This window comes from Euprymna scolopes, chromosome 8, assembly GCF_053919585.1.
Source record: "Euprymna scolopes isolate OS-2025 chromosome 8, ASM5391958v1, whole genome shotgun sequence".
Lineage (NCBI taxonomy): Eukaryota > Metazoa > Mollusca > Cephalopoda > Sepiida > Sepiolidae > Euprymna > Euprymna scolopes.
The window spans coordinates 132723989-132749580 of record NC_136489.1 but is presented as its reverse complement, the minus strand read 5'-3'; the positions used below and the strand labels follow the sequence as shown (position 1 = coordinate 132749580).

At 35.3% G+C, this 25592-nt stretch overlaps 1 protein-coding gene across 2 annotated transcripts in view; it reads right to left on the bottom strand.

Annotated features, from left to right (window-relative positions):
• Positions 1-23218, bottom strand: part of LOC145283778 (beta-1,4-galactosyltransferase 7-like) — a 171251-nt gene extending 148033 nt beyond the window's left edge. Inside the window, exon 1 of one of the 2 annotated variants that reach the window (XM_080132836.1) lies at positions 22800-23218. The gene's annotated coding sequence lies outside the window, so the exon portion shown is untranslated. The remainder of the gene's footprint in view (positions 1-22799) is intronic. The other variant, XM_080132834.1, reaches the window with a different exon arrangement.
• Positions 23219-25592: the final 2374 nt, after the last annotated feature.

The window sequence follows — 25592 nt, the reverse complement described above, 5'->3', positions numbered from 1 at the left end:
CTAAATTGCATTTTTCTGTGCAAAAATATATTTTATTAATTAACTATACTTTGTTATTTTTTTTTGTTGTTTTGGTATTAATATAAGAAATAATTCTGTTACAGAATATTGTTTTATTTCATGGACATATTATTTGCAATAGAATTTAGAAATGCTAATTATGGTGGGTTCTCCTTCTTGATTATGATAGCACTACAGGTGTCTCTGTATCACGTTTGTGTTCCTTTCTGGCCCATTCTTTTGCTGACTAATGTCTGATCAGAGTAGTTCACAAGTACTGAAATGGTCATCCCTTTATGTACAGGGTAAGAATAAAAATCAGTTCCAGAAGAGTCGAAAAAGACAGTGCATACTTTTTCTTATTCCTCAATCGTGAGGCCACCTTTACATAGACTTATAGATATGTGATAAAGTACAAACAAGAAAAAGAAATAATGGAACTAGTTTATTAATGTGGTTAAACGGTCAAGAGTTAACTATTCTACACTTCCTAAGTAACAATTTCCAAGTTAAATTTGAAACACTGCTGTCAAAATTCGATACTCCAAAGCACTCTGCTATCAAAACTCGATACTCCAAAACACTCTGCTATCAAAACTCCTTACTCCAAAATCCAAATCCACACTGCTGTGGAGTCTCTGAAAAATCAGGCTTTTGATTAAAAACTGGAAGCATTTCATTTGCATATCAGGTGAAAAGATCGCAAGCATATAAAAAGATGCATCATCTATTTTTTTTCCTTTTCTTTTTGTCTACCAACAGACACTACAGGCTGCATAAAAACAGATTTGTACCAATTTTTTAAGGCATTTGATCATAATTATTGCTGAAATGGGATCATGCGTTTTCTTTTTGCATAATCTTCTTATGAACATAGTGGCATATATAATATATATAAACGGTTGTATGTCTGTATGTCGGTCGGTCTGTCTGTATGTCTGTCTCCATATTTTCAAACTAACTCCTCTGAAACTAAAAGTCGCAGAACGGTGCCAGGGGCCTCAAATGATTTGAATTTTTTACGGACCATTCTTTTATGGGTCTTTAGCCAGTTAAAATAGTTTTTAAGGTGTCAAAATTGTAAAACATTTTGTACGTTCATCTTAATTTATTTTAAATTTTTATTCAGTTTATGTGCGTGTCACATTGAAACAGTGATAATGTCACCAGCTTTGAATGCTACAGTTTCGGTTTCGATTCTAGCTGATGGCATCTAAATACTTTTCTTTTTACTCGACTTGAAATCACGACTATAATAATATATACAAAATCTGGACAAATTATATCATATTTAAGCGTATTTTATGCCTGGGCAAAGCCAGATGCCTCCCCCTCACCCTGCAAGTATATATATATATATATATATATATATATATATATATACACATACACACACACACACACTAAACAAATACCCATCCCACAACTGCTAAAATTAATTCTCCAAACAATAGATTTGCACTATTTTTATGTTCCTTACAAAGATTAAAATCAAAATATAATGATACTTATGTCTAATATTCTCATTCCAATTTTTATCAAAATCTATTACATGATTTAGATTCTAGAAAATATCTAAACTTTTAAGTTTAAGATTAAGAGCTATTAAGCAAAAATTGAAATTCAGGAAATCTAATGACTATGGATCAAATTTAATTTTCATATAGGAGGTTGTACTCATCTTATGCCCTAAAAACTCATTAAAATACTCTAATGAAATTGAAATTTGAGGAATATTTATTAACTGATGTCTAATACCTATCATTAAAATTTCATCAAAATCAAAAGTATTTGAATTTTCATGAAGGGCTTCCAACACCATGTTTGTTCCCTTTGAACAAAATTAATTTAAATATAGCCTGAACTACCAATCTGATGTCATGCAGCTGTATTCTTAAATTTATAATGATCAGTTAATTAGTTTAAGAGGTAATCCTCTCCATATAAATATATACACATATCTAACATTGTCTCTATATTAATAAAGTAGCCAAAGGAATTTCTTCTCTATATTAATAAAATAACTCCTGGAATTCCCCTCTGGAAAAAAGTATTGTAGGATTGCAACAACATGTCACATACAAATTCAATACAGCTCGCCACTATCTTTTGTAGCTTTCGAACACTTTTGCAGACACATCCAATTCCACCAGGCAATGCTGGTTAATGGGTCCTGCTAGTATATACATATATAATATGCAATCAATTAAATAGGAATAAATGCTTTAGCTAGTACTAAATGTAAATTAAAGCATTCAAGTGTTACTTAACATGTCAACTGTTCTTACACTTGGTTCTGATGTCATTAAATTCAACTCCAACACTCGTTACTCTGCTGTTAAAAATTCAACATCAATGTTCGACACTGCTGTCTAAACTCTCAACTTCAAAATACGACACTGCTCACAAGATTTGCTTCTTCAATGTCTAGTCTCTCAAAACTCAGGCTTTTTTATTCCTAACCAGAGCATTTCATTTGCATATCACGTGACAAACTTGTAGCCATATAAAGAGAACAGTGGCCATTATATTTTATTTTTTCTTCATTCTTTCCGGCTGCCCCAGAACAGGTTTGTACTAATTTTTAACATCTTGTCTTTGGTAACATTTCAGACCACATATTTCGAGACCAAATAAGATCGTTTCCGCATGGTCAACGCACTGGCTCATAGGATGAATGGTGCAGCTATTTCAAACTAAATCATTTAATCACATTAAAAAACAAAATAATATTTAAAAAGGAGCATTGTTTCCAACAAATCTGGCATCAGATGATGACCTTGGCTTTCAAAAATGGTTTCAAAATCAAAGCATCATTCATTGCCACTAAACAACTGCTACCCAGCAATACTTCAAATTTTTGTTGGTGTATTCTTACATCATAATATTATCAAATGAATACAGAAGCAGTGTTTATCCCATCTTAAATCTTAATAGCACTTGACATCAATTAGATTTATGGTCAAGAAACAATCAACACTAGACTTCATCAGAAAAAAATATCAGATTATATTTACTTCTCAAACAACGGATTGGGCTGCTTTGGTAAGGCATCTGTACTCTTGTGACTCATCACTAAGGTTAATTAAAAAATGGTTTCAATTCAACGTAGTTAATGCAAAAAAAAAAAAAAATGTTAACAGTCTAAGAATTTTGCAATTTTCTATTGACAACATGATTAGATACTCACTTTGCTTGTTTTATGGCATAGTAGCAGGGAGACCCGACGTTGCCCAGGATTGAATGATGATCAATGAAGATTTCACACTCCTATATTTTTATTCTCATCGAAATCCACGAAATCGCCCAGGAGAAAGCTTCACATGCCTCCATGCAATAACTTAGTCCAAAATATATATTATTCTACATTGCACTCTAGAGAACCTACTGTTTCTTTTATAAAATTATTTTATATATACTTCTTTCCAAAAAAAAAAACATTAAGAAATTTATGTGCGGGGTTTGAACCTACAGACCACGTCATGCAAAAAAAAAAAAAACACATAAATTTTCAAGTCATATAATTCTTTGCGGTTAATGAAAAAAAAAATTAAGAAATTTATGTACAGAGTTTGAACCTACAGACCACGTCATGCAAAAAAAAAAAAAAGAAAAAGAAAAAACAAGAAAAAACACACTATCAATTTACCCACAGTAGAATTTTCACATCCCATTGTTCTATTATTGTTGCTAAGCGACGACATGGAAAAAATGTCTTTACCGATGATAGATAAATTAAAATAACGGTTTCAATTATTGGCAATTATCAGGGATATTCTTAGACAAAACTGAACTAAGATCACGCCCAGACTTATGCACTAAAGTTTTGTAAATTTTAAAGAAAATCTGTTCGACCATTTCGGAGTCTATAAGGAAACACAGACAAAGTTGCATTTGTATAATTGTAGAGATCAAGTGTTCTTAATATTATATGGATTATTAACACGACTGTTCTCATCCTGGATGTTATTCTCACAACGTTTCACTGATGTAACCTGAATTTTATCAGGTGCATCTCGTCAAGATCAAGAATGTATGTCAAACTTGGAATTTCTACAGAATTTTGAACGGAATCTTTTATTTAATCGACTTTTTTCTTTTTTAAAAAGGAGTCATCACTTATCAAGACCAGGAGGCCATTCGGAGAGATGGGTTAATGAATGTACAGTAGTTAATAGGAAAATGTCGTAGTAGTAGGAACTGGGTAAATTGGATTACTTAAGAACTTAAGAATCATCAAGAACTTGTTCACATTGAACTTAACCATATTGTAGTCAGTTGAATGAATGAAAGAAATTTTTTATGGCAGTTAGAAAATGATACTAAAAATTATAAATTTAAATATAAAACAAATGTCTTAAGAGTTTTAAACACTTTCATTGGTCATTCCTAACTTAATGTTGAAGCACATTCATTGCATCTGAATGAATGGAAGATGAATACCAATAGTTGGGGAGAAATCACGTGTTCATTTTTTTTCCAACAGTGCATTTCAACGTTGCGTCACACGTACAACAACCAAACTACCAAAATTATTACAAAAACATTAAATTATTCCCATCTTGGTCACTTCATGTTTTCTTTATACTGTTGGAAATATTCTTAACAAGACTTTTTATGCAAATTGCCCACTATTACTTGAGGAGAGGCTATATATAAACACTAAAAAAAAAAAAAAAAAAAAAAAAAAAAGAACCTTGGACAAGTAGAGTTCAAAAAAAAAAAATTTACAAGAAGGACGAGAGAAACTCAAAAAAAATTTACTGAAAGGAATGAAAACACTCCTCGCCTCGGTTACCTAATTTTCTTCAACAAAAAGGAACATTTTCCAGGACAACCGTTTTAGAAACTATCAAACTTTATCTTTATTTCCATGGCAGGTGCTCGTCTGAACTCCAATCTCTGGTCCCCCCCTCGCCAATCTTTCACAAAAAACACCCGTCTAGCTGAATCCACTGTGAAAAATTTCCCCCACTCTTTATCTGTGCCTAAATCAAAACGTGGATTCCATGAACAAAGCTTCTTTCTTAGAACTGCACGCCTGTGGAACTCTGTTCCGTCTGCCTGCTTCCCACCTGACTACAACTTGGATGTCTTCAAGTCCAACGTTAACAAATTCCTAATGAACCGCCCCCTTAAGTAAACACTTCATCAAATCTCTACACTAACGTACTGTACTTGCAATAACCCTTATCCCTGAGTGGCTTCTAGGCCTTGATAAGTGGTGACCACCGTGTAAAAAAAAAATTTTTTTTTTAAACTTTTATTGTATTTGTAATTATAATTGAATATAATTTGTTTTTGAATGCAATAACTTGTTGGTTTTTAATTGTCTTGGTCGAAAAAAACGGAAGGTTGTTCTGCTAAAAACAAAACAAAAAAGTGTTGGAAAAATTTCTAACAATACGTGCTTATGTGTGATCCTTCTCAAATGAAAGAATGCCGCCTGCCAATAAATTCTTTCATACCTCAAAATGAACCACCTTAAGACAATGACTGTTAGAAGATAGTGGGCATTTATTCATTTGATCTTTGTTCCAAACCATTAACGTGGGTGGGAGCAAAGAGAAAAAGCGATCAAAATCACGAGTTAATTATATTTTATCACCTATTATTTTTACATGTCTATACACGACGTGCTCCCAAATCGACTGTCTTCTTTTTCACACTCTCTTTGGGCCTTGTGATGCCATATCTCTTTCTATTAATTTCCATAATCTAGAAATCTTTAGTCATGCCAGTCAAGTTAACCCTGGCTGACTTTTCATTTCATGTTCTTCTTAACATTTTTTAAAATATAATAATGGGTTTGCTTGATCAATATCTAAGATTAGTGTATGTGACCACAATTAATCCAAAATAATTTTAACTTAATATGAACCTGCAGATGTATCTATTAAGCTAAAAATAAAACCACTAGTTAGATAACAGAAATCCAATTTAAATAGACCTTTTGCATAGCTATTTCACCTCCTTATTTTTGCATAGCTATTTCACCTCCTTATACAAATATTCATTTATTAGGCTCATTTATTGTTGTAATGTAATAAATTAAATGCTAATTCAAACAAAAGTATAATAAAATCTACACTGTATTTGTGGTGTCTCTGTTTGTTACACAGCATGTATGGCGTGCATGTGAGAAAATCAGAAGCAGCTCTAGGATAATAGACTAGCGAAAATATCAGCAGCAGCCGTTTTAGCGATATGCAAATTAGCAAGTGTGCTCGAGCTTCCGTCACAAGAAATGAAGAGAAAAATACACCATGTGGTCAAGAAGAGAAGCAAAGTGTGTGAGGAAAGATGGACATGTGAATACAAAGGTGAAAAAACATTGACTAGTGCCAGCGTGAGGTAGTGGGGAAAAAGACTTGTAAAAAGCATGTTATACAGCAAAGCATTATAAAACACGTATTGGAAAAATAATGAAATATTTTATTTTGGAGGAACCACAAATAAATACATTTTATTTGCACCTAAAAAAAAAAAAAAAAAAAAAAAAAAATACGGAGTCGGATTTTTATTTCTTTCCTTTTTTTTGTTTGTTCCTGTTCAACAGTCTCAGATAATGTGTGGGTCCATCCAAGTGGTTGAAATGTGACGGCCACGTTACATGTTTTTCTATTCAGAGATCCAATTATAAAAAAGTCCTACACCAAGATCAAAAACAACTTTCTGGGTATTTATTTTTTTCAAAGAATCTAAATGGTGATATGAATTTTGTATTGTGTTTTTTTTTTAATATCATAGGATCGTGTGAATACTAACACCAATAAACAGCAATGTTTTACTTTATTTCATTTATGACTTTAAAATTATGGAATAAAAAAATAAAAATGATAATATATGGTTTCCTGTCGAGAACAAGAGTATATATAGACCCTTATTTATTCATAAGAAACGCTGTGTTTACCAGTTATTCATAATTCTCACCAAAGATGGGGAGTCAACTGAATATAATTCAACTCCAGAGACATTTTTTTAATTAAAAACTTAACTGACTAAACTCCTAAAGAAAAAAAAAAACTGCTGACTCACAATTAAAATTTATCAGGAAATGAAAAATCCGACTCCCACATTTCATGTTTATTTGGGGGGAAAAAAAATAAAAAATAAAATAAAATAAAAACAAAAACTCTACAAAAAAATAACAGATTCCAATTCCCCGCCTCAGGGAGGATGGATTTCTTCATCTTTTAGAATCTCAGTTAATATTTTGTTCCAGAAACAATAGAATAATACCTTTTGTGCAAATGAATATGGCTACGTTTTTAATGCTCAGCTATTTATTTTTTGATATCGCTGCACATGGTGGAGATGGATGAGTGGGAAGCAAGACTAGTTTTATCAAGACTGTCTCTGGTTAGTCTCTGTTATGACTGAAGAGACTTTCAGAGGCAGGCAGGTTTAAACTATTGCTTACCTCTTCCCACCTGGCGTGTAAATTGGTTGAGACACCATTTTTATCTTAAAGTGCCAGTCTGCCAGAATCGAGTTTTCTTTTTCATAATTTCCTCATAGTTAACGGCTTCTTATTGGTTATTCCAAGCTGTCCTCTATTAATAGACTAGCGGGGGCGCCCGACGTTGCTCGTGTGCTTGTCGGTGTGAAAGAAAAAAAAAACAGTTTTGGTAGGTAGGCTCAAACCCGAAAAGAAAGAGGGGAAAAAACTGGCATCTTACCCGCTCGGCCACAACAGGAGAGGAATGAAAAGCGTTTTAATTTAATGATTAAAAAGTTAAATGACAGGTGCGTGAATTTAATGAGGTTGAGCATCATGCCATATGGGGGAAACTTAACTTTGGCTTCAAGCCAGTGTCTGCGTTTCCCACAAGATGTTGGGAAAAACAGCTCCCCATAAATAGGGGAGTCCAAATGAATAGCAATTGTTTGATATAAGGGGTCCCCCCCCCGCACTGATCAAACCTCATTGCTTTTCTGAACATCCCTGGCCGAGTGTTTTGCTACAGGTTCAGTTTCACTTTTATACTGAAAAGCCAAAGGAACACGTGGAGAATAGAAAATATCGCGAAAATAGCGTGTAAAAGTTAAAGATACACGTGACCTTGTTTCGTAAATCGTAGATATTATAATCTGGACATTATATAAAAAAGTTTTAAGAATGAGTGACCCCCACCGAGCGAGCCCCCCCCCCCAAAAAAAAGCCTTTGTTGGACATCCACAAAAATGCACACACACACACACAAATACATTTTCGCTTTCATATTATAGATGGGGTAGCGGCTTCGACAATCTAGAGAACATATTTAATGACCTTAATACATGGTGCAAAAAAATGGGGGGGGGGAGTATCCTGACAAATCCTTATACAGACAGACCAAAGACAAACAAGGATGGTGTCTAGTTAGCATTCACCTTCTCTTTTATCCATAACTTAGCAAGAAGAGAATAAGTAAATATAGTCAACAACTGGGAAAAATGTGGTCACATATCATCGAGTGATTTAAGTAGTTTCATTTATCTTGATCAGATTTGACTCGGTTATTAAATCAGTGTCATACTTCAGTGACTTCTTTCAAAATTGTGAGATGGAAGGAGCTACTGCAAACTAGAGGGCTAGGGAACAGGGGATGGAGCTTGGTAGACAGTGTTTTTTATGTTCTCTAACAGGAAAAATATAATTAGCAGCTGTGAGAATTTTTGTAGCTCGGTAGCAGAAGCCCACCTTCTTTGTATTCCAATTTATGTTGTCTGTGAATGGTCAGATGAAAAATTTGAATGTTGGGCTTTTAAGTAGGGTACTATTAGCCTTAACAAATGGTGGTTGGAAAGGTTTCTTATAATTGTTAGAGGAAAGGAGCTTCGTCTTAGTAGTATTGAATGTAACCATCCATTTTTTTTTTTACCCATTTCACTACAGATTGGTGGGTTTTTTTTAAGGATTCAGTGATTGCTTTTGATGTGGGTGCATTTTGCTCACATGTCAAGAATAGAATGTGCTGTCATCAGCAAATATACCCATCACAGAAGTTTGTTTATTAATAATAAAATTCCAAGAGTTAACCTCTCGAGCACACCTGCATTAATGTCATGTTGCTTAGATGTACGACCCTCAAGGACAACATGAATCTTTCTTTTGGCTAAAAATGATCTGATTATATTAAATATTCATCCAGTAATACTGTAAAAATTCACTTTCATAAGAAGACTTTCATGCCAGAGTTTGTCAAAGATTTTGGATATATGAATAGCTTCCCTAGCTTCACCTGCTTTATCCAGTGTTATTGTATATGCATTTAGAGATGACTCTTATGATTTCTGCAGCAGAATAGGCTTCCCTAAATCTATACTGCTGAGTCCTGTTTAGAATGAAGTTTAGCATTTAAAAGGCTAGATTGATTAATGATTCAAAGATTTTAGTGAAGAACGCAAAGAAACTGATCAGGTAATAATTTTGCGGGTCAGTTCCTTCATCAGAATTCTTAAATACTGGTACCACAATTTTTCAGCTATCTGGGAAGTAAAATTCGGTGAGGCATTTGTAATAGTTTGACGAGGACAGGGACCAGTTCAGCAAAACATTTTCTTATTATGATTAGGATCAGATCAAGCCCTGTCCATAGCGAGAAATTTGAGAGAGCGTGGTTTATGAAATCCAAGGTGAAATTTAAGGTGCATTATCCATTGTTATGCAAAAGACATTTTTTTTTTTACTTACATTTACCCCTAACAAGGCATATTGCCACTTGGATGTAAGGGGCTACTATTTGGAACCATGCCTAGGAAAGATTAGCAAGATGTTTGTTTACATTACATTTAAACTTCTGCATATCAGTAGTCAGGGAAGCTGGTAGCAGGAAGGGAATTCCAAAGTTTAGCTATTCGAGGAAAGAAACTATTAGAGTAGACAGCTTTCCGGCATTTAGGGACCTCATCAGTGAAGAGGTATGATTTTGTTGCTAAGTGGGTTTGTTGGAGATATGTATGCTGAGAGGGCACAAGTGCAAAGAGTTCATCAGAGCAGATTCCATTAAAATACTTGTAAAACAGGCACAGAGATGTAACATTGCAGCGATAGTACAGGCGCTTAGTTAACAAAGTGGAACCTATTAGATTGAAGACTCTTTTTTGTACCTTATCCAAGAGGGAGGGGTTAGTGGTAGTTGCACCAGCCTAGATGTGGCAACAATACTCCATGCATGGGCGAATGGTGGTCTTGTAGAGGTATAGGATACTCTCAAATGTGAGTAGTTTTCTAGCTCAATAGAGGGAACCAATCTTCTTTGCAGCAGCCTTTGCAATGTCCTTAATGTATTTGTTCCAGTTCATATTGCCTATGAATGTTAAGCCGAGGAGTTTGAAGAAAGAATTCTCAGGTAGGGTGTTATTTGTCATGGGATATCAGTGGTTGGAGAGGCATCTTGTAATTGTTAAAGAAAAGCAGCTTAGCATTAAATGTTACATCTATTTACGGCACCATTCCACTACTGTCTGAAGGTCACTTTCTAACGATTCTGCCATTGTCCTAGATTTGCATACATCTGTTCTTCTCTTGTGCAGGTTATAGAGTATTGTATCATCAGCAACTATACCCATCTTGGACACAATATTACCAGGGAGGTCATTAATGAATATCAGGAATAATATGATCGACCCCTGAGGTATTCTCACATTTATGTTATGCTATTTGGATGTACTTACATGAATGACAACCTGGATGGTTCTATTGTCTAAAAAGGATCTAATTATATTTAATATACGTCCAGTTATACTGTGTAATTTAATTTTCATTAGCAGCCCTTCATACCAGACTTTGCCAAAAGCCTTGGATATACCAAGGACTACAGCCCTGGCTTTGCCCGCCTTATCCAGTGCATGGTATACGTTCAGAGATGCCTGTTAAAATATCTGCAGTAGAATGACATTGTTTAAATCCATACTGTTTGTTAGAGAGATTAGCTAGTAAACTCGCACTTGATTAATTGAGGTCTCAAAGATTTTAGCAAAGACGGGGAGGAGACTGATGCGATAATTGAGAAAGTCAGTCCTTTCACCAGAATTCTTGTACATTGGTACAACAGAGGCCATCTTCCAGCTATTAGGGAAGCAAGACTCAGCAAGGCATTTGTTGTAGAATTTGGAAAGTATGGGGTTAACTCAGCTGAGCATTTCTTAATTAGTATAGCAGGGATGAGATCAGGCTCACACACCTTGGAGGTGTCCAAGTTTTTTATGATATTGTAGACATGAGAAGGGGTCATTTTCACATCATCTAATGTGGCTTCAGTTTGCATAGGGAAATTTGGGAGGGAGTTGTTTGTTAGCTCTAAAATGAAGTTGGAGGCGAATTGCCAAGCAAGCAATTCTGCCTTCTCAGTTGCCATGCATGCGACCTTTTAGTTGTTGGTTAGTGGAGAAATTGTTGACTGCCCATTAACATTACACTGTTATAAATTTTCCAAAATTGGTTTCTAATTGCTGCGACTCCATGTATTTTCTGGTCATCTAAGCATATCTACTTTTACATATCTACTGTGGCTATTACACTATTACAATGGTTTCTTGATGATCGAGTGCAAAAATAAGACTAGTAACATTGTAAAAATAACCTGAATTAATTTTTGGAGTCTGTATTTACTTGCCTCCACATAAGGGCAGAGTTAGACACAAGGTCAGTGTTTATGTTGGGGAAATCCAGCTCCCTAAATGGAACACTCTGGATTGGGATAAAAAATTTAAGTTGTCCTTTACTGACAAAGGACAGAAAAGGATAAAGTGTAGTATCAGAACAGATACCACACTTTGTTCCTCACAAAAATGACAAGAAATGTTTGGAATCTACCTAACGAAATGCTGATTCAAATAAGAAATTTGCAAAATGGCATTAGAAATAAAGAAACTATTTAAAAAGGAGATTAGATTGATAAATAATTTCATAAAAAGGTCTTGGGATTTTCTAAACATATCGTGTATATTTTGAATGGGTTTTATTCTTTTCTTTTTTTTTAATTCTATGATCTGAAAAATGTCTTTCAAGTTAGTTGGTTTTAGTAATGCGATTTTTACTTGAATAAAAAAATTAAATAAAGGAGGAAAGAAAATAAAAAAAAAAACCGTTTATTGCGAATGACTCGGTAGAAAAATAACAGCCTGAAAGTCATTCGTATACGTGTCTGCAAAAGTCGACAGGAAGTCATAATACATCAGAGTAATTGACATCATCCTGTGCATTATCTTTCACAACATAAACTGCATTTTATGGGTGCAGTGGGTCAGTCACGTGAACAAGCATTATCTGCGATAGGAAAAGTGACATGATCAGCACACAAAAATCAGATGTCATTCAACATCCAATTTTATTGTACAGCAAGAAGGCGGGGGGGGGACATCCAATCATATTCAAACTATTTGCCTTTCTCATAATATTTTTCAGTACTAGGACTTATACTCGAGTCTTTGAAATCATTCAAATAGTTGGCCATAACATCACTGACTCCTGCACGTACAGCTCATGCATTAATAATACAATGAAGAATAAGTTAAAAGATACAACAAATTTATTAATCAAAGAAAAAAATATATACTTTAATTTATTTTATACTTTAATATATTTTAATTGCTTTGAAGTTGGAAAGTATTGTTAATGGCGAAAAAAAAAAGAAACAAGAACAATATTCATTATTTTAGCGAGACAGAGAGCACAAATTTTTTTGTACAATTTTCCATTGCTGTAAATATCGCTAAAATATTGGCCCACTATAAGAATCTGTTGCCTGCCTAACAATTTGGAGCTAAGACACCAAGACATTTTTGTTGGCATTTTCAACTCGCCAATATGATAAATCTATCAAGGTGTTTAGCATCCTTTGTAAAGGATGACTCTTAGCTGTTTTTAATTCCTTTTCAGCACAGCCCAAAATAAAAAAGTTTTTTCTTCAATATCGTCTGTTTATTAATTCATCTATGGAGTCAAATGAACTTTCTATTAGAGATTATTATGATTATAATAGAGTACAAAGGAGAGGACTATAATTTTTAGATTTCAATATTTTATTTTATCAACATTTCAATAAATCTGTCCAAATGGATGAGAAAATTAAACTTTTAATCAATTTTAAAAATCTTAAACGCATAATACTTTCAAATTAAAGATGACAATTTTATGAATTATTCTCATTGCCAATTGAATGGTTATATGGGTTTTCAATTCGAAATTGCTATTTTGTCGGTATGTCAGAAGAGAGAAACTCCCATCTTACATTTTACCTTGTGTATTTCTGTTTCTTTTATAACTGTTAATCTACATTTGTCCTCTCTTCTTTGCCATTTTTCGTATTTTGCTTGTGTCTACTTTCTTAGTTGTATGGTCGATCAACATCTGAAATAATCCAGCTCACTGTAACAGTATTATAAACTGGAGATAGGAGAACAAAGTTCCTTATTCAATTCTTGAACTGTTTTTGGCAAAAAAAAAAAAAAAAAAAAACTCATCCTTGGGGTCACTATGGATCAATTTAGTCCTGGAGGGGAGGGGGTACTTACTTTCTTCAATCTTACTGATAAATGTTTAAAAAAAAATGCTGAAACTACATCAAACAAGTATTGATTACTTTTTCTTTCTCTTATATTTAGGCAGTCGAAAGAGTTTGGGCATGGATTTGAAAGTGAAGGGGTGGGAGAGATATACGTGTTTAAAAAGCAAAGAGGGGGAAGTTTTAAACAACATACGTCTAATATTATTTAAAATGTTCTACTTTGTTATTCATATTCCCCGGCATTATCAAGTAGCCCTGCTAGTCTATTATATAAAAGTTGTATTTTCTGTCTAAGTAAAAATGAAAATCTACCAAAGATACATTTACAAACCTGGCATATTATTTAATATAACCGGAAATAGGTTATGGTAAGCACTGCCAAAACAGAAGAAGGGGGTAAGTATCTCTTAAAAAAAATCTACCAAAAATGAAGTAATTATTCAATCAACACGAAATTTTCATTGATTATTAAGTGAAGAATGAACTTTATAATGTTGTACTTTTATTTTTCATAATCGATATTTATATATATATATATATATATATATATATATATATATATATATATATATTTTTCCTATAAACCTCCTTGTTTATTTGTGGATATAAATATGCTTAAACTAATCAGCTGAAATTGAACAAAATATATTGTATTGTGGGGAGGGTGAAGATTGTAGATAAAATAAACAAACAACCAAAAATTAATAAATGAACGTATCAGATTTTAAGGTTGAAAATCTGAATTTTGAATATGTTTAATTTTTCATCTTTTGTGTTTTGAAGTGTGAAATTTGTTGAATATGTTAATAATTATTATTATCTTTCAGATTAGCAAAAAAAAAAAAAAAAAATTTCATTATTTTTATGAAAAACTCTACTTTTAAATTTTTGAAAAATAAATTAATTTTCTTTTAGTGAACCCAATATTGCTAATATACTATTATATAACTTTGAAGAATCGATACCTAAAAAAAAAAAAAAAAAAAAAAAAATCGATAAATAACTACGCATTTTGCTAAAAATACAATAATTTCTTTCGGCAATTTGTTGTTACTTGATATTACTTCATCTACGGAAGACCATATGGCCTAAAAACAGTTGTGTATTTACAAACAGTTGTTACCTCCCCCTTTTCCAAAATTATATCCAAGTCTGCCGATATGTGATGCCACAATTTTAAGGGCCAACAAATTTTAATGAAAGTCTTTTTCACAAATTATGCGATAAAAAATTGGGGGAAAAACCAATTTTATATGGTTTATGGAAAAACAAATTTTATATGGTTTATGGGACAAGTATATGGTTCACAGGTTACAAATGGGAAAATGATTGTAATCATGAAATTAAAAATACATTCAATTTTTTTAAATAAAAGAATTAATGGTTAATGTAAAATAAATATATCAGAAAAAAAGCAGTTTAAATTTATTTTTATTTACAGGTTTTTACTAGGAAATATTTATGGCTTGATAGAAATTAGTGTGAAGGAAAAAATATAAAACAAAAATAACATAATATTGAAGGTATTTCACCACAAATGGCGTTTGGAATTATAATTTAATTCAATTATTAAAAAAAAAAGGATATCTGCCTGTTTGGTTACATGAAAAAAAATATTTTACGAGTAGAAGTGACCACAAATGAAGAAAGGGTGTTGTAAGGAGTGTATCCCAAGTGATACATTTCTTTCTCTCTCTCTTCCGCACGCTTCAGCGGTGCCAACGTGTTTCAAAATGTCTGCTGCAAAGCAATGCACTGCTACAATGCAAAGCAATGTGTCCAAAAAAAAAAAAAAAAAAAAAAATCCTCCCCAACTCCTCCAAGCGACTTGCTTTATGGAGCCCAGCACACCTCATTTGCATACATCTAGCTCAACTTTGCGAGATCGTCCGAGACCGTATGTGTTAAAACCTCACTGACGCCATCTTGGATCTCTTTTCGTTCTAACGCGCAGGAAAGACAGAAACAAGAGCATTTGAAAGGTAGGCCGTTCCTATTTTCTGCACACTCCCTCCCGGATTTCATGATTACAGAGATGGCAGGGAGGTGGCGATTGCCTCCACCGGCTGCTTCTCTAAAGAGGGACGGGTGCAGGCCTTGTCTTCGTGTGCGCTCTCATCTGTAGTCTGATGGTCGAGGAACACTGCATCTCCTGGAAGGTTACTGACATCTGAGTCACGGCTTGATGGGGCTGGTATGAACCAGAGTGTTGTTCTACTGGACACAAACCGAGAGTTGCTCCCATCATCCAGTGGCGGTTGCAACTGTGTCTCTGGCCACAGGTCTCTAACATGACTGCTGACACCATGTTGGTCACTCAGCCCCGCTTATACCTGTTGGTGTACCGGTTTCTCAACAGCTTCACCCAGACAGGATTTCCTTTGGCGTATGACCCCTGCTCTTCTTGGTGACTGCTCTGTCGGGGTAGATTCCCTTTTCCCAGACCCAATATTGGTAGATCACATTTGCAGGTGCTGTTCCGGAAAAGATGCCATCCTTCGGCATGACCAGGACACGGCTTCCAAGATGGTGCACTGCTTCCTGGCTGCAATTCTTTTGATGCCACAATGGCTTCTCTCAGCGATACTGTCGCCAGAAGGCACATAAGCACATTTAAATTGCAGCTGCACTCGCCACTCCTCAAGGAATTGCCTGACCTGACAGCTGCAGAAGGCTGGGTCATTGTCCGTCAGCACCTCTTTGGGCATGAACACAGATGACAGCTGGTGAATAATGTAGAAGGAGTCCTGGCATCCGAATGGTTTCCTAACACGTAGGTCCACAATTGATGAGGGTGAAAAAGTGATTGCTACAATAATGTGTGATATCCATGCCCACCCTCTGCCAAATGCCGCTTACTCCAAACTGCCCCCTCTTTCACAGAATCAGAGCTGGGTCGATTGATTGGCATGCCTTGCAACTTTTCACTGCCCTCCTAACATCTGTCTTTCCTACTCCTGGGTCAATCATCTTGGGAAAAATATAAGGTCTGCTTGATCCCAGGGTGCTCGCACTGACGATGACTTTCCATAATATGATCTGCATCTACATTACATGCGACAGCTGCATTTGGTTGCTACAGAGTCTCAGAACAACTCCGGGTATCAGCCAGCAGCAGCCACCGTTGAGGTATTCGCGTCAGTGCATCTGCTCTGTTGATCACAGGCCTGATCAATGCTATGTCTACGGTTAAGTTGTACTCTTTGATGGTCTTGACCACGGTGGCAAGCTGCCTTCATATTAACATCTCATTCGCTGCTCATGCGGTCAGCCATGCTCTTCCAGACAATGCATTCGTTATCCAACATTGAATGCATGCAGAATCCGTTATATGTTGTACCCTGACTTGCCACTGAAGCGCCAGATTAACTCTCTTCAACTTGTATCAAGTTCGGCCAGGTTTATGTGCCTAGAATCATTCTCTGGCCAAAGCCAGCAGGTGTCTTCAATAATGAAATCATCAACTGCAAGGGCTAGTGAACAAGCATCCACCAAACTCGTTCCCGTTGATCACCATTTCCCTTGCACAGGGTCATCATAAATCACCCTGGCCACAGTTTCCGTCAGCATGCTCCGTAGGGTGGCATCATGAACTTCATCGTCCCATCCCGACAATACAGATGTTGCATGTCGTTTTATGGCCACCACTGCCACCCTGAGCCAACCACACACAGAAGTGGCCCACCAGTTTTCCACCAACAGAAAAAAACACTCCGATGAGTGATGTTGGACGGGACCTCCGGAACATCACCACTTTCCTCCAGCAGAGTCCCTCCTCGCTACCGCCCAAACACAGTCCAAGCACTTTTGCCCTGTCTCACAGGCGCTCCGGTTTCTTGCATGTCAGTCTGAAGTTCTCAAAGTGCTCTTTGACCGACTGGCCAAACATGAGGCTCTCATTTACAAAGATATCATAGGTGTATGACAATGTTGCCTGTCGCACAGCCTCATCCTGTCACTGGATCGCATGCATAATCGCTGTCATAACGCCTGGTGCCAGGTTGAGACTGAACCCCAACCTGGTTTGACAATAGCAAGTTCTCTTAATTTCCACAGTCTGAAAGTGCCACAGTGCTTTTTCAACATGTATCTGCAGGTAGGCCTTGCACTGATCCAAAAGTGGCATGTCCAACCCCTGCTGCCACCACTCCCTCAATTTGAGTGCACAAACATCAGCCCCTCTTGTGTATGGGTCGATGTGTTCATTAAGCTTGTGATAGTCCAAGACAGCTTGGACCTTCTGTTTGCTCTCTTGTAAGACGGCCATCAGGAGAATCAGCCCTCGTGGGGGCTTGAGCTCATCCTCCGGGTATGGAAGCAGCCAGCTGTTGTTGATCCACATCTGCAGTTCTTCTTCATACTGCCTCTTGAGCCACGCTGGAGGGGGTACTCTGACAGTTGGTTCCACAAGGATATCAGTGGCTGATCGCCCGACCACTTCCAAGACACCGTCCACGCATCGATCGCCCTGTCATAGTTAACATGAAAGTCAGGCTTGTTGAGGGTAATCACAGTGCAAACGCGTTTCTCATATCGGGAGAACTGTATCTTGCCAGTGCTGTCCACAGTGATTCCACCCAGCTATGTAATTAAGTCCATTCCCAGAAGTAGGTCATACCCGAGCAGTCCCAGTCCACAACCAGGGCTCGCACGGCTACTGCAGGCCCATTGCAGATGCTTGCGCAGATGACACTCACCCCGTGAGAGGCCAGCGAGCCTCCACCTATGGTTACCTACAGAATTGTCTCCTTGTACCAAGTGTCGCAACATGCCTTGCGCACAAGGGTCTGTGTGCACCCAGTGTCTACAAGCGTGAGGCGTTAATGCACACACTCACTGCAGGCAGCACCTTGTTTGATGACAATCTGAGGAGAAGACTGGCACTGTAGTTTCCTCCCCTTGCCCATTTCGAGGACAGATACGGTCCAGATGTCCCCAGTTTTTACACTTGTAGCATCGAGGCCCATTAAGCCTCAGAGTCAGTAAAAGCGACAAGAGTCAATCACGGGCCAAATGGTTTGGCCCTCCACACTTGTGGCAGGTTGTAACTGTACCTAAGTCCTGCAATCCACCCTGTGATGATTGCATGGCTGCCGCTTGGTCTACAATGCCTGGAATCTTTTTAGTATCATTCGCACTCACGCCAACACCTCTGAGATATCCATCTCATCTACCGAGGATGAAGCTTGAAGCAGATCTTCCACGTTATCAGGCAATCCTGCAACAAACGAGCACACCAGGCCTTTGTTCGACATTCCTCCAAACAGGACCGGAAGCTTCAGTTCTGCCAGATAAACATCAACTGTCTCCCCGGGATTTAACTTGAATGCCATGAACTCCTTCCATGCGGCAACCGGATCTAGTGCAAACGCTGTGTAGAGGGCATTTTTGATGCATGCAAAGTCCGCCTTCTTTTCGTCAGTTAGCTGCTGATATACAGCGTATGCGCCCTCAGCAAGGCGCATTGAGACCACACATTCCAGATGCTTCACACCGCTGAGCTGGCATATCAATTCTGCCTTTTACACTCATTTCTGCACTGACTGCTCAGCGCTGCTGCCATCGAACAGGGGAATTAATTTGGGGTCAAATCCTGCCGACATGCCAAAATAGCTTGTTGTAAGGGGTGTATACCTAGTGATATGTTTCTTTCTCTCTTCCACACGCCTCAACATGCCAACGTGTTTCAAAATGTCTGGCGCAAAGCAATGCACTGCTACAACGTATGTGTCCAAAAAATTTTTTTTTTTAAATCACGAACACTATTTTGGATCTCTTTTCGTCCCAACCCACAGGAAAGATAGATATGAGGGCGTTTAAAAGGTAGGCCATTCCTATTTTCCCCACAAGGAAGGAGGGGGGTTATGTCTTCCATCATTGTCGATGAAGACCACAAACATCAGGTTTTAAGGTTAAGATCAGAGTGTACTATCTGTTCTGATGCTACACTTAACCTATCCTTTCCTCGTTCAATGAAGGAGAAATCTTTCTAGACTGGGGCAATTTTTATGCTTTTTCTTATCTAGAGGGACCCGTTTTGGGGAGCTTGATTTTCCCCACATTAAAAACCGATTTTGTGGGGGGGGGGGACAAGGAAATAGGAACATCACTAGTTTGTCAACTATCTGATGATGATGTGACTTGCGTTTGATTTTGTTAAAAGTTTGGGGAGTTGCATCTACCACACTATCGTCCAGAAACACTTGGTCCGGATGGCAAGACAGGATCAAGACGACCAAGCCTTATACCAGATGCAGGTGTTGTCTCAAACACATACGGCGCCTAGCATTCCCAAAATGGTCACCTATCTGGTACTGTCAACCTCATGGTGCTTAACTTCGGGGGTTATGTAGGCAACAAATGAGATATATATATATATATATATATATATATATATATATATATATATATATATATATATCTTTTATGTAAAAAATTAAACCCTTATTGTTCACTTAATCGACAACACAAACGTTAGGACTAAATGAATATATTTTATCTTGTAAAAGCTAATGTAGTTTTGTTTTTTTTTAATTTCGCCACGCGACATCTATATATTGAAATAAAAGATGTTAAGTCTGTTATTCAACGATAATCCGCAGAAAAAATAAGAAAACGTGAAAAGGAATTAATTTTCAGCAGGTCCGCGCTTTTTTGTTTATTAAATTGTTAGGTGAAAGTACAGAATAGTTAGAAAACACCCCCAGCCCGGTACCATAAGTGCATAAAGTATCAATAAAATGATTTTTAATATTGTAAATATCCTCATCCAAAAATAACTGGTTTATTTTTCAGCTAAATCCATAACAAGCGGGGTAAATGGTTTATTTTATTCTCGCTACACCGTAATCACATGATTAAAATTTTGCAGACGAAAATTTGGGAGACAACAGGTCCAGGAGAACCAAAAATTATTTACATAAAAATGGCTGACTTGTTTACGAGGAAACGCATTCTGCTGGATTTAATTTCCTAATTACATTATTTTTTTTAAATAGATTTTTGTAAATTTCGTTTTATTTTACTGCATTTGTTCATTTTAATAATCATAATTATTCAATACTAAATATTTAAAAAGAGAACAAATTCCATTCTACGTTTTTTTTTCTTCTAATTTGATTAATACAGAAATGAGGATATCATTTCCAACATGACAATTAATAAATATTGTTTTTGCTTAAAATGACATTTTTAAAGATCCAATCTGTCACCTGTCTCTCACCGTTGTTTGTTACTCAAGGTTGAAACCAAACACACGCAATAAAAATGACAATAAAACGAAAGCAATTCATTCCATCATCGTTTGAAATGACTTTCTTTAAAAGTTTACTAACTTAAGGCAGTAACAACTGTGTCTTATCGAGGCTACCGAGAGGTGTGTTGTATAGCTATGAATCATTTGTAAAAATAAAATAAATATCGATTAAAAATAAATAAATTATTGAAAATAGGTTACTAGTGCACTTCTTGATCTGTGCTGAAATATTTAGAAAGCCATTCTTAATATGGGAGGGGAAGGTGTTTTTAACCTTACAATTTAATATCATACAACTTTAATTAGCGCTTCTACAGAATTGGGACGAGATTTTGTGGTACTAGTGCAAGTGCACTTATTGATCCATGCTGAAATAATAACGTTATTATTTAAAAAGCCATTCTTAACATGGGGAGGGGTACTGGTCGCGGTAAGAGTTCCCTGCCGAACACCCTAAAAAAACAATGACTTCTCCCCACGCATGCGCAAAGGACATGTTTTAGTTTATCGACTTTTTTAAACTTTTTAACTTTTAATAGCATTTTCTTTTTAAATGACAACGTTAATGTTTACTACACATTTATTAATATCTTTTTTTTTTTACTGTTTATGTGTCACTTTTATCGACTTTTTCTTTTCTTATATTGAAATATTATATATATGAAATATTGAAATTATTCTTATATTGAATATTGAAAAGAAAAAGTCGATAAAAGTGACACAAACAGTAAAAAAAAAAGATATTAATAAATGTGTAGTAATGTCTTTTATTTCAATATTCATAAACATTAACGTTGTCATTTAAAAAGAAACTGCTATTAAAAAGTAAAATAAAAAGTTAAAAAAAAGTCGAGAAAAGTGATTAAAAGTGAGATAGTATTAATAAATGTGTAGTAATGTATTTTATTTCAATATTCACAAACAGTAAAACAATGTCGATAAAAATTCTGGATCGTTTTGTTACTATGGCAACTAAAACATGTCCTTTTTGCGCATACATGGGGAGAAGTCATTGTTTTTTGAGGGTGTTCGGCAGGGAACTCTTACCGCGACCAGTACCGTAAGTGCACTAGCACCGATTTTGTAGTCGATAAATGGAGTTTTCAGATAAAAAAAAAAAAAAAAAAAAAAAAAAAAACATTGGTTTCAACTGATTTTTTTTTTTTTCGATTCTAATAAATTACAATGGTAGCTTCCAAATTATGCAGTCGAAATTACCTGAATATTACTGAATTATTAAACAAATTTTTAATTGTGTTAGGTGAAGATTTGCCGCCACCTTGTTTAAATTAACACGGAAAATTACCTCCCTTTCGAACTATGTGTCTTACGTTGTTTTCATCAAATTCTATTTTTTATTTTCTTTAATAAATAATTTTCTATCTTTTAGATTTTCCTAATTTTTGTGAAATTCGGTATTACGATTTCCGAAATTTCGTCCCAATAGTGTAAAAGCACTATTTAAAAAAATAACACAGATCAATAAGTGCAGTAGCACCGAAAATAGTTCATTCAAAAGAAAAATATGCTGAATAAATTTAAGTTTCAAAATCAATTAAAAAAAAAAACAAAAAAAATTCGAAAGTATTTGACTAAACAAAAAAAAAAATTCTGTCACATAATTATGATCCCTTCATAGAATTATACTTTAAAATGTAAAAAAAAACTAAATAAATAAATAAAGTAAAGGATCATTAAGAGAAAACACGGGACTCCTGCAGAATACGAACTGTTATTTCAGCACGGTCCGTATTCTGTGTACGTACTGAGAAGACAAAATAAAAGGGTGGGGGGAGCAAAATAAAAATGAAAGTAAAAAAGATGGTAAATTTTTATTTTAAGAACGACTTTCGGAATAAACACCCCCAACCTCGAAAGCCGTTCTTAACATAGGGAGATTGGGAGGGGGGGTATTCCAAAAGCCGTTCTTAATATGGGGTAGTTGAAGGTGTTTATACTACGCTGGGACAGGTTGTAAAAAAATACCAAAAAAACTCCCGGGTAACGTCGGATAATGCTTTATAATACAAGAAAAGCATGATGCTTACCTTTACAGGAAAATCGTGTAAATCCAAAATAATTTATTTAAAAAAAAAATATATATATATATATATATATATAACTTATATATATGTATATATAACTTATAAATAAATCCAATTTTTGTCGGTTTTTGTTTTTTGTTTTTAATTCATTTTTACTAAACACGTATTAAAATTCGGGTCCACATTATTGTGGGAGCAACTTGTCATCGGCGTTGGACCCAAATCTTCAAGTATGTATTTTGTATCATCGGCTTTTTAAATACTTATTGGTCGTTTGCAGTCGGAAAAATATTAAGTAATTATAATATTAGTGGACGGAGATATTTAAGTAATAAAAAATGTCAAATGTCTACAAAAAGCAAGTCGCTACAGATGATGTAGATTAAAGCAACGTCTCAAGAAATGTCAGCATTACTTCCGGCTCGTGAATTACCTCCCTTAGATTTTAGCAATATTTCATCTGTTTCGACTTCAAAGTTAGCAGAATGCAGGGTGTAGGACGGGTATTCTAGTCTAAATTCTATAAATTTATATAGTCTAGTTCATTTGTACATTTTCTGATTCATAATGAATTAACTAGATCATCATCGATCAGTATTGAATATATAATCTATAAACTTTGACATTTCTTTATAATCATGTTTTACAAGGATAACAAAGGCAAAGAATTTTACAAAGTCCCCATTTACTTGCCTCCCCACGAGGGCAGAATTAGGCCCAAGATCATTTTTTAATGTGGAAAAATTCAGCTCCCCCGAAAGAGGCATTTTGGATTGAGAAAAAAATTAAATTACCTCAGTCGAGAAGGATCACTCCTCCACTGACTGAGGACAGGAAGAATGGAGTGTAATCTCAGAAGATATCACACTTTGATCTTAACAAAAATATCTAAGATTTTGATGTCATAATTGACCTGATGGTCCCATTCTCTCCAAAAGAGAGAAAGAGAGGGGAGGACTTCTCTTTCATCTTTTATTTATATAATTCATTTTCTCTTTGTTCATCTACTATCATTCGTCCTTTATTATGAATACATTTTGATAATAGATCTCCTCTGTTTCCTCCCTCCTCTCCTTTCCTCTTTCTTGCTCTTCTTCTCACCCTCTCTCACTCTTCCATCTCTCTCTCCCTTTCGCCTCTATCTCTTTTTCTCTTTCCCTTTCTTCTCTCTCCTCTTCTTTTAATTATTTACATCATTCCATTTCTCTTACATCGTATCATTCGCCCTTTATTGAAGTTATTCACCCTGTCCTTCCACCATCGACAACATTTATGTACAGATCAAAAGTGTGCCCAGTGACAAGCAAACAATATAACATCCTCAAATTTTTAGTCATATATAGATTGACTTAACAAGACAGTTTGGCATACATTAATGTGCTTTTACAAAGATTAAAAGATAGATAGATTCATCCATTCATTCATTCTCCTAACAAATCTTGGTATATGAGGTTCAGGCAACTAAGTCATCTAAAATCCACACAGATGATTGTTTATAGTTGTGAAACTTTTGTGTAGAACCATCTACACTTTTTGGAACCACTACTAAACTTAATCAGTGCAAACGATTGCCATAAAATAGAGCAGATAGTAGACTTCAGGTTTTACATTAGAGTTTTCCTTCTCCTAGATGCATGTGTTAACAAAGACTGAAGGTGCATCTCTCCCAGTGGTTTTAAACATATCCTCAGATACTAACCTGTAAATTTCTACATCCTAGCACAATACATACAGCACCTAGTATTCTCAAATGGTCGCCTATCTGGTACTGGCCAGTCACATTATTGCTTAATTTTGGTGATCTTACAAGAACTGATATGTCGACATGGTTGTAAATTATAAACACTTTCTGTACTTACAGACAGCAGTGTTTCATGCTTTCACAATCATCAGTGCAGGAAGTGATGACTGTCACTGGCCAAAGGATTCCAAACCCACTATGAATCCAGACTTAACTCTATTTGCAAGGAACATTACCCCTAGGCTGCCGCTAACTGAAATTTAACATTTATAAAGCACAACATTACTGAAATGATCTATCATAATTGAGCAACCAGAAATCGTGATCTCGCATAAGACCAAGCCAACCAATTATTTTATTTCACAGATAGAGCACATCTTTAAGAAATTACTTTTTAAAGGGTCGAAATAGTGACATAATTAATATTTTGTAATCATGCATCCTAAATTCCATGCAAATAAATATTAGTGTTTCAAAGATTTTTCTTGTCCATAATCCTAACTTCAGTGATTTTACTAAAAATGTATGACTAAAAATTAAGCATGACCAATGCACAACTAATTACTGCTGCTGATGATCAAAGCAACTTCAACGCAGGTAGTCAACTGGGTCAATCAGCGTAAAATATCATAAAACAATCTTACGGTATTATTAGAATAAATAATAAAACGAATTTACTCACATCAAATCCTTAAAGACTGAAACATTTTTTTTTTCAATCCATTGTGAAACGTTTTTTAAATTTTTAATCTTTTTAAAAAAGAAAAAATAAACAAGTTTATTTCTTGCTGTATTATTCAAATAAAAACAAAACAAATTTAGTAATGGGAAAAGAGAGGATCCGGAGTGTGTGTTGTCTTTTAGGGCTAGGTTAAAAGAATAAGAAAAAGGCGACATCTGTATTCCCTTTTATAATGTGGATCATATCGCCCCTTATGACCATGATAAGGTAACATAATTCGGGTCTGATTCTGGTGGTGGTGTATGCAAATGTATTGAGAAAGGAAAATAATACAGTTAAGAAAAAATTGAAATTTATGAAATATAACTTAATT